Source organism: Pseudophryne corroboree, chromosome 12 (assembly GCF_028390025.1).
Source record: "Pseudophryne corroboree isolate aPseCor3 chromosome 12, aPseCor3.hap2, whole genome shotgun sequence".
NCBI classification, from domain to species: Eukaryota; Metazoa; Chordata; class Amphibia; order Anura; family Myobatrachidae; genus Pseudophryne; species Pseudophryne corroboree.
Window position 1 is genome coordinate 119,069,352 of NC_086455.1, and position 10,708 is coordinate 119,080,059.

General features: G+C 45.9%; 1 pseudogene; it reads left to right on the top strand.

Annotated features, from left to right (window-relative positions):
• The first annotated feature begins 391 nt into the window (after window positions 1-391).
• LOC134981818 (5S ribosomal RNA) lies at window positions 392-510 on the top strand (annotated as a pseudogene).
• Window positions 511-10,708: the final 10,198 nt, after the last annotated feature.

Below are 10,708 nucleotides of genomic sequence, written 5' to 3' on the forward strand. Positions count from 1 at the left end.
TGTATTATTGCGTTGATATACTCAATGTTTATAATTATTTTCTGATATATATCCAATGTGTTTTTGGAAATTAACGTAAAGGTGAATCTTTACGGTACCTTCAATTACAAAGATATATTCCATCAATTAGGACTTATCATTTTGTTTATTGCCATACCACATTTTCTTTGTGGGAAATTTGGCATGTGTTCCTACCTTTATTCCTTTGTGGGTGATTTCCCATAAAAGAAATCATACCGCACCATTTTACTCATTAATATTGTGGTGTTTTTCGTTCAAGCTGCTTCTTGGGCAAATATCTGGCCTTTGACAAACGCCATCCGTTGGACCAATTTGTCCCAAATATCTCAAGCAATAGCCATCCCCCCAGCAGATAGGCACTTACCTGACTTTCTACAGTCATACCATGCTGGACATGCCCGATCTCGTCTGATCTTGGAAGCCAAGCAGCATTGGGCCAGGTCAGTGCCAGAAAGGGTGACCCTCTGGGAATACCGGGTACTGTAGCACCAAGGAATATACCTTCTGCTGATCAGCAAATTTAATTCTAGTAAAACCTGGTATTCTATTACCGCAGTTGACCCACTTTCCAGGAGTCCGGATTTTACACTAGCCGGTTTTCCATTATCTCTCATATGAATATACAAATGTATATAACATCATAATCTCATAGAGATAATAGGAATATTTATATTTTCGCTTCTGACAAAACGTCAAACATTAATACTCACTTACAAATCAGTGGGTTTACAGATAAACTTTCTGTCACCCTCTTTATACAAGTGAGTTACAAATTGTATCGTCAACAATATTTTGTTGTTTAATACTTGTTTTAACTATATTGCCGATGTACAGCAATAATTTTAGTACCCTTTCGTCTGTGATTAAAAGTTAAGTTTTATCTTTTCCTACCCATACATTACCATATCCTATCCCATTTTTCTACTATACAGAATCAAGTGTGCCCCTGAGAGACATTATCGATAGTCCCCCCTTTTTTTTGCTTCTTGCTTAAACCTCTCAACAGGATTAAATTCAACTACATCATCTTGTGTTGGCTCTACAATATGAGGTACATTTGTTTGTGCGTGATATATAACACCGTACGTACCTGTGGACACGACCTCACCTGACCCTCCGTTAGGGAGTTTGATTACTGCCTTTACCGATTTGGTCGCGTCCACCTGGATGTCTTGTGTGATGGCTGCTGGAAAAGGTGCCGACATCGTGCTGGGCTCACTTTCTTGCATGTAATCCTGAGGGAAGTTTAACATGGGGTGCGACTTGCACAGGTTAACAGTTGTACATTTAACAGTTTTACTTTTATCATTGTTACATTTACTACTACCATAATTATTAATATAGTTGCTAAGTGCATTTTTATCATACACCAGTGTGCCACTCTCTGTAACCACCTTCTCTCTTGTTGTCATATTTTTCTTACCAAAGTGAGAGTCAGCTGTATAAGCTAATTCTCCTTGTATTTCACTTTCCCGTTGCCATAACTGTAAACAATCATAATATTTGATCCGTCTCTTTGCAGATTTAATGAGAAATATCCTTCTCCTTAGATTTTGTAACACCTCGGGACTAAAACTGCCTACTCGTGGGAACTTTTCCCCATCATGCACTCTCATTCTTTCCCATTCATCGCACAAAACCTCTGCGTGTGAACCGTATTTCTCACACATGATATACCTTGCCGACCCTATTGGTCGGTTTACTAAATCAACCTGAACCAGGGTTGATCGCCCCCTACCTGAACAACTGGCCCCCATCTTTGCAGGTGTTACTTTCACTACCTCTGACCTTCAAATCAGGGTCTTCAGCGAACCCTTACAAAAACCAAGATGTCCGGTAGGCCGACGGTGAAAGTTTACCGAGTACCTTCACTCACTCGCCCACGTCAACCAATACACCTACACGCTGCCCTAGCGCTGGCGTACTCAACCCAGGGCCCCTGCGACCTGAACCTCTATTTACTGGAACATGTGGGTGTGATCCGAAGAGCACTTAACCCTTCCCAGTAACTATTGGTTGTTGGATAGTTCCCGAGTGACCAGCGAACCTCCCTTAAAATAAAAAAAATTACACAAATCACGTTAGAATGTACAAATAGCGTTTATGACCCCTCTAGCGTATGCAAATGGTACTGGGTCAAGTTACAAACTAATGCACACAATTACATGCGGTACAATCGTACTGCACACAAGCAACTAATCTTATGTGCGGAACGACCAGTGGAATCGAAAATTGTGGCTGCAAATTTCTTCAGCCGGAGCTTAATGGCCTATATGGGTACCGCACCAACCCTTCCTGGTGTTGTGCTTCTTGACTCTATCTATAGCGGACTTCCTAGTCTGCTGTACCTAGACCTCCTGGTCCGTGACCTCCTGGTCTGTGCTACAGTAGACCTCCTGGTCTGCTATACTCTAATGCTCTTATTTTAATATGTTTAACAAGGGATGCCTCCCAAGCCACCGTGCTGTCACTCTCACGTATGTACCTCACGAGAACTCTATTTCCTGTGGTTCCACCCAAAAATGAGAAACTTATATGTATGTGTTAGGGTCTCCTGCCCTGTGCTGCCACGTTGTCATGGCAACCGGGAGACAAGTGCTAGCGGAGTAACCTGAGCGCAGCTGATACTCCGGTTCGGGTCTTTTGCTGTGCAGTGGTTACAGGCTCTGTGCACGGCAGGGGATCCGGTGCTGGTTTTTGTGCTCACAGTCTGTGAGGTCTGAGTGGGGCGTGGACAGCACCTGCTTTATAAATCCTCTTCTCAGGTTAAGCAGATGCTGCTGAATCTTTGTTGGTTAGTTAGTTCCTGTAAGTTAGCCAGTACTGTGTAGCTTTGTATTTGTTGTTGCTTACTGCAAATAGGCCTGGGGATTTGGTACTACACTCTGCCAATCCAGACCTAGCAGTAAGACTGGAGTCAGTCGTTTAACTTGCTGGGGTTCTTTTGCTACTCTGTGAACTTAGCAAGTTTGCGGCTGTATTCTCAGACTTGCCTGCCTAAATCCTTTCTCACTGTGCAAGGTGTTCAGGTGTCAGTTTAGTGGCAGTAAGATGAACCTGTGCACTGCAAATGAGGATTAGGATTGTGGAGACTCTCCTTGTGTCTATCATTCCATCTCTGACCAAGGAGTTTACTGCCACACCCGTTGGTAACCCTTTAGGGTTTTGCTGTTGCCCTTAGCAACAGCATTTCGGGTTCTCTACGTATTAAAACACAACATCTTGCTTTTTCCATCTGAGCATTCCTAATACTAGGGAGACACCCAGTTTCTTAGCCTCTGGGCTTCTCTGTTCACTTTGTGTTTATTTTGTTACCCTATCACCTTCTGTGTACGTAATGTCATATTCCCCAGTCTGTCTGTGAGTTCATTTGTTTTGCATCCCTATCCGTTCAGACACCGGTACATTCCTGCAGGCACTGGTGTGCATAACAGTTCAGACACCAGTACATTCCTGCAGGCACTGGTGTGCATAACAGTTCAGACACCAGTACATTCCTGCAGGCACTGGTGTGCATAACATATTCAGCAGCCTAATACTCCTGTTGAAATTTTGTGGGAATATGGAGCATACCCCTCAAAATACGTTGCAACAGGTGGTCGATCAGGTGCAGGTCCTGACTCGACAATTTAATGATTTGTCCATTAAAATGCACACCTCCCAGGCCGCTGGCGGAGCTCCCGCAGCAGCAGCACCTTCAGGGGTTAAGGAGCCGAAAGTAAATCTCCCGGATCGTTTTTCTGGAGATCGCTCGCAGTTCTTTTGTTTCAAGGAGAGCTGCAAGCTATATTTCCGGCTTAGGCCTCAGTCTTCTGGGTCGAGATTCAGCGGGTGGGCATAGTGATTTCCTTGCTACAAGGAGACCCACAGGTCTGGGCATATGGGTTGCAGCCTGACTGTCCGTCGCTTAAAAGTGTTGATGCTTTTTTTTACATGGGCATGTTGTATGATGACCCTGACAAGACGGCCTCAGCCGAGGCTCAGATTTCGATCCTTAAGCAAGGGCGAAGGCCAGTTGAGGTTTACTGTATGGAGTTTCGGAGGTTGGCCCATGATACCCAGTGGAATGACCCAGCCCTGAGACACCAGTACCGAAGAGGTCTTTCTAACCAGATAAAAGACCAACTGGTACAATATCCCTTGCCTGATAGCTTGGATCAGCTCATGCAGTTATCCATCCGGGTGGATAGACGGCTGAGAGAGCGTAGGCTTGAAAGGGAGACCGAGGTTTCCTTCTTTGCCAAGGGAACCTCAGACTCTGAGGAATTTTCAGAGGAGCCTATGCAGATTGGGGCTACCCGCCTCTCCTCACGTGAGAAGACGCGGAGGAGACAGCAGGGGTTGTGTTTGTACTGTGGGAATAAAGGTCATGTGGTAGTATCATGCCCAGAAAAGCCGGAAAACTTCAGGGCCTGAGGGTGATGGGAAATATCCTGTCAGGCCAGAAGTCAGAATTTCCCAAAAATACTTTTATCATTCCGGTGACCTTGAAGATCCTCGGTCAAACTGTCAAGACGGAGGCCTTTGTGGACAGTGGGGCCGACTGGGTTTTTATGGACCGCCAATTCGCCCTGAAACACTTAGTACCCTTGGCATTGGAAATTGAGATTTGTGGGTTAAACGGGGAACCATTATCCCAAGGTAAAATTACCTCTTGCACTAGCCAGATTTCTTTGTTTATTGGAGCCACACACTCTGAAAAATTGTCCTTTTATGTGACTGTCTGTACTTTTGCCCCATTGGTGTTGGGGTTACCCTGGTTAAGGGCCCACAATCCTCAATTTGACTGGGTCTCTGGGGAGATTCTTAGTTGGGGTACTGATTGTTTCAGGAGTTGCTTGAGCCTTCCAGTCAGGCTCTCGCAGCTAAGTTTGCCAGGATTGCCAGGGTGTTATGCAGATTTTGCGGACGTGTTCTCCAAAAAAGTTGCAGAGGTACTACCTCCCCATCACCCCTATGACTGTGCCATTGATTTGTTGCCGAATTCTAAGCTTCCCAAGAGCAGGTTGTACTCCCTGTCACGTCCTGAGACTAAGGCTATGGCAGAGTACATTCAGGAGAACTTGGCTAAGGGATTTATCAGACCTTCACAGTCTCCAGTTGGGTCGGGGTTCTTCTTCGTGGGTAAAAAGGACGGTTCGTTGCGACCCTGCATTGACTTCAGGGAATTGAACCGTATCACGATTAAAAACTCATATCCACTGCCTCTCATTTCGGTCTTGTTTGACCAGCTTCGTACTGCCACCATTTTTTCTAAGATTGACCTACGCGGGGCGTACAATCTAATCCGAATAAGAGAGGGGGATGAATGGAAGACTGCCTTTAATACCCACTCAGGGCATTATGAATATTTGGTGATGCCTTTTGGGCTCTGTAATGCCCCGGCAGTCTTCCAGGATTTCATGAATGATGTGCTCAGGGAATATTTGGATAGATTTTTAGTTGTATACTTAGATGACATCCTAATCTTCTCCCATTCCCTGGAGGAACATCGGAAGCATGTACGCTTAGTCCTCCAGAAACTCAGAGACCACCGGCTTGGGGCGAAGCTGGAGAAGTGCGAATTTGAAGTTCAGCAAATCGCATTTCTAGGATATATTATCTCCCCAGAAGGTTTCCAAATGGAGGGTTCCAAGGTACAGGCAGTCCTGGATTGGGTGCAGCCCACTAGTTTGAAGGCACTTCAGCGTTTCCTGGGCTTTGCGAATTTTTATAGACGATTTATCGCTGGATTTTCGTCTATAGTGGCGCCCTTGCTGGCACTCACTAATAAAGGGGCGGATGTTGCTCACTGGTCTTGTGAGGCTAAAGCGGCTTTTGCCCATCTCAAAAGGGCATTTGTCTCGGCCAAGGTGCTGCGACACCCAGATCCAGAGCGTCCTTTTGTGGTGGAGGTGGATGCCTCTGAGATGGGTATTGGGGCAGTGCTCTCTCAGATGGGAGTGTCTGATAATCGCCTTCATCCCTGTGCTTACTTTTCCCGTAAATTTTCGCCTGCCGAGATGAATTATGACGTGGGTAACCGGGAATTGTTGGCTATTAAGGATGCACTCAAGGAGTGGAGACACTGGCTTGAGGGGGCTAAGTTTGTGGTCTCAATTCTCACCGACCATAAGAATCTGGCATATTTAGAGTCAGCGAAGCGTTTCAATGCCAGGCAGGCATGATGGGCTTTGTTTTTTGCTCGCTTTAATTTTTTGATAACATATCGCCCTGGGTCAAAAAACATCAAGGCTGATGCGCTCTCGCTGAGTTTTGCTCCAATCCAGGAGACCACCGAGGAGCCATCATGTATTAAAGTGGGCATTACCCAGGACCTCTTGTCATTAGTCCTTAGAGCACAGGAGCAGGCTCCTCCAGACCTTCCGGTAGGTCTTTTGTTTGTGCCTCCTAGGTTAAGACAGCGAGTGTTCCTGGAATTCCATGCCAAGAAGTCGGCAGGTCACCCGGGTATTGCCAGAACTCGGGAGTTGCTATCTAGGGCGGTGTGGTGGCCCTCGGTGGCTAAGGATGTGGATCAGTGGGTTCGGGCATGTGACATCTGTGCCCGAAATAAGACTCCTAGAGGGGTTCCTGTTGGCCCATTACATCCACTCTCTATTCCATTTAAGCCATGGACCCACATTTCAATGGATTTTGTGGTGGACTTGCCCAAATCCTCGGGGATGACAGCCATCTGGGTTGTCGTTGACAGGTTTTCGAAGATGGCGCACTTCGTTCCACTGTTTGGGCTACCATCGGCTAGACGCCTGTCTGAATTATTTATGCTGCATGTTGTGCGTCTCCACGGGTTGCCACTTGATGTGGTCTCTGACCGCGGATCCCAGTTTGTGGCCAAATTCTGGAGGGCATTTTGTTCCGATCTCCAGATTTCTGTCAGCTTGTCGTCAGGCTACCATCCGCAGTCTAATGGGCAGACTGAAAGGGTGAACCAGTCCTTGGAGCAGTTCCTCAGGTGTTATGTCTCCAAGTGTCAGACTGACTGGGTTGCTCATCTGTCCATGGCGGAGTTTGCCTATAACAATGCGGCTCACTCTGCTACAGGGATCTCTCCCTTCCTTTGTGTGTATGGGCATCATCCTAAGGCCAATTCTTTTGACCCCCTGGACTCCACGCCTGGTGGTTCCTCTGTGGTTTCGGTCCTTAGAGGTATTTGGAGGAAAGTGAAGAAAGCCCTTGTGTCTGTGTCATTAGTGACCAAAAGGGTTTTTTATAAGCGGAAAAGACCCTGCAGCTTCAAATTAGGAGACTTCGTCTGGTTGTCTACCAAGAATTTGAAGTTGAGACAGCCATCTCATAAGTTAGGCCCCCGGTTCATCGGCCCTTATAAGATCACCAGGGTTATCAATCTGGTGGCATTTCAGTTAGATCTGCCCCGTTCTTTGGGTATCAATAAAACATTTCATTGTTCCCTTTTAAAACGGGCGATTAGTAATCCTACTTCCAGTGGAAGACCTTCCCCTCTTCTGATACGTGGCCAGAGGGAGTTTGTTGTTGAAAGGATTCTTGACTCCAAGATGGTTCGGGGTCGGCTGTCATTTTTGGTGCACTGGAAGGGGTATGGCCCGGAGGAGCGGTCGTGGGTGCGCAGTTGTGATCTTCATGCCCCCAGACTGATACGCTCTTTCTTCTCGCAGTTCCCTGATAAACCCGGTGGTAGGGGTTCTTTGACCCCTCGTCAGAGGGGGGGTACTGTTAGGGTCTCCTGCCCTGTGCTGCCACGTCGTCATGGCAACCGGGAGACAAGTGCTAGCGGAGTAACCTGAGCGCAGCTGATACTCCGGTTCGGGTCTTTTGCTGTGCAGTGGTTACAGGCTCTGTGCACGGCAGGGGATCCGGTGCTGGTTTTTGTGCTCACAGTCTGTGAGGTCTGAGTGGGGCGTGGACAGCACCTGCTTTATAAACCCTCTTCTCAGGTTAAGCAGATGCTGCTGAATCTTTGTTGGTTAGTTAGTTCCTGTAAGTTAGCCAGTACTGTGTAGCTTTGTATTTGTTGTTGCTTACTGCAAATAGGCCTGGGGATTTGGTACTACACTCTGCCAATCCAGACCTAGCAGCAAGACTGTAGTCAGTCGTTTAACTTGCTGGGGTTCTTTTGCTACTCTGTGAACTTAGCAAGTTTGCGGCTGTATTCTCAGACTTGCCTGCCTAAATCCTTTCTCACTGTGCAAGGTGTTCAGGTGTCAGTTTAGTGGCAGTAAGATGAACCTGTGCACTGCAAGTGAGGATTAGTATTGTGGAGACTCTCCTTGTGTCTATCATTCCATCTCTGACCAAGGAGTTTACTGCCACACCCGTTGGTAACCCTTTAGGGTTTTGCTGTTGCCCTTAGCAACAGCATTTCGGGTTCTCTACGTATTAAAACACAACATCTTGCTTTTTCCATCTGAGCATTCCTAATACTAGGGAGACACCCAGTTTCTTAGCCTCTGGGCTTCTCTGTTCACTTTGTGTTTATTTTGTTACCCTATCACCTTCTGTGTACGTAATGTCATATTCCCCAGTCTGTCTGTGAGTTCATTTGTTTTGCATCCCTATCCGTTCAGACACCGGTACATTCCTGCAGGCACTGGTGTGCATAACAGTTCAGACACCTGTACATAACTGCAGGCACTGGTGTGCATAACAGTTCAGACACCAGTACATTCCTGCAGGCACTGGTGTGCATAACAATATGTATACACACTCTTTCACCTCATATACTCTTTACTTTCTTTTCTGCGCAGAAATCCCTTTCATTCAGTAACACAGTCTAGTCCAGAGGAGTTGCAACTAGAGAAGGATCTATTAGCTTAAAATTTTGGACACTGAGATTGATTTGCGCTATTATCGCGTTGCCTCCATATCGCCTACTTAAATAATACTATAGTGTGATTTGTATCATGTGGGTGTACCCAGATGCTCCGTTGCGTAATATACGCTCCGTGCGTCGGCCCTTGCGTCGCGTACGCTAGTCCCGCCCTTTGTTAGAGACACGTGTATGCAAGCCAGGTATATCCACAGAAATACAACTAACACGTTTATATCAATGTAAATGATCTTTAACTGTAATCATCTACTGAACACCACACAGATCTTTCCTTGTATCTTTAGGCAAAGCCGTGTGCGTGTTTTACAAATTACCCCTTAATATATTATTTTTACTTTTCACTACCAATAGTAACAAATCTTTCTCAGCACGTTATCAATTATGAAACGGCAACCAGGAGAGTGAGATGTGAAAATACACAAATGAAAATAAATGCAGGTGTGTGCGTGCGTGCGTGCGTGTGTACGCAAAACAGAAATAAACAGTTTTAAAAGATAATAGCGTATTGTTCTTACCTTCCTACCTTCCGGTTCCAGATTCCACCCCAGCACTCCTACAGCGTAGCGTAACAGACGCTTATCTAGTCAGCACCACTGTATCCCTCACCACCAATACGGATACGAAAGGATACTGCTTTCCCGCCCTTTGCTGACAGATAAAGTCTGTGTGCACTAGTGTGGATATGTGGAGGACGGACGAGGCCCCAATTGATAATGCCAATTTATTACCTTATAACATTCACTATATGTGGGTAAGAGACTCAGTACGCAATTGGCGTATGGGGTACCGTAAGGGTACGCACTTAGCGTAACAGATGCTTAGCCGTGATCGAGACGCACATGCGGCACGCTCGCTCACAGCTTAACGTTTGGTGTCGAGCACGCTATAGGCGGCCGACTACCGTAATGCTACGCTACTAGCGTAGCGGACGCTTGTGACCACGAGGGGAACACGAGCGGCGCAGATGCTTGCGGGATGACACTCAGTAAACCTTGTATGCAACACACTGAAAGATTGAGCTTATACTGTAAACCTTGCTACTGAAATACTGTAGCGATATAACGCTGCTTAACCTTGTTAATATAAAAGCTGCTTGAGCGATTGAGACGCTCCGATTACCCTCAGCAATGTAATAAACACACAATACCTTGCTAAGGCTCCAAAACCTTTACTAACAAGCTTTAGTTATATTAAAAGGGGAAAAACAGTTAACATTTCATACACTACAGGCTAACATCAATATCTAACAGAATAACTACGCATAAATACACAATAGCGGCACAATCGCAAACAATAACATACAATGAGAGAGAGAGAGAACGTGGCAATATACAGTCAGAGATTTAGAATGGTCACAGAGAGAACTTACACAATGGGGGATGATCGCTGCGCAGTCCTGGTACCAGCTCCGAGTTAGTCAATGATGAAAACCGTTGTGGGGAGAAGACTGAGCTGGGCCAGGCTGGCTGTTCTTATATACACTGTATACAGTATACTACAAAGGGACCTATAATCTCATTGTTCATTGGACACAGGAATGTCTCCCTGCATTATAACAAAAGGTCATAGGTTGGTTTGAACAGGTGGGCTGTGACTATATCGAACTGCTCAGGTGGGAGGGAATCTCAAGATTCCCGCCGCATGGATAATGAACCGCAAATATAGTAAATGTCCAGAAACTACTAATAGACATAACTATACGCAGGAGCGATTAATCTTTACCTAACCAGCACCGGATTGTTCCTAATAAAATGTTCTTTAGTTAGATACCAAACACCACCGCTCAGACCCTATCTGACCCTTCGTATCATGCAAAGAGGAATTCCTCTGTTCACTGACCAGTTACATTAAACAAACTTACAGTTATTATTAAGGGGA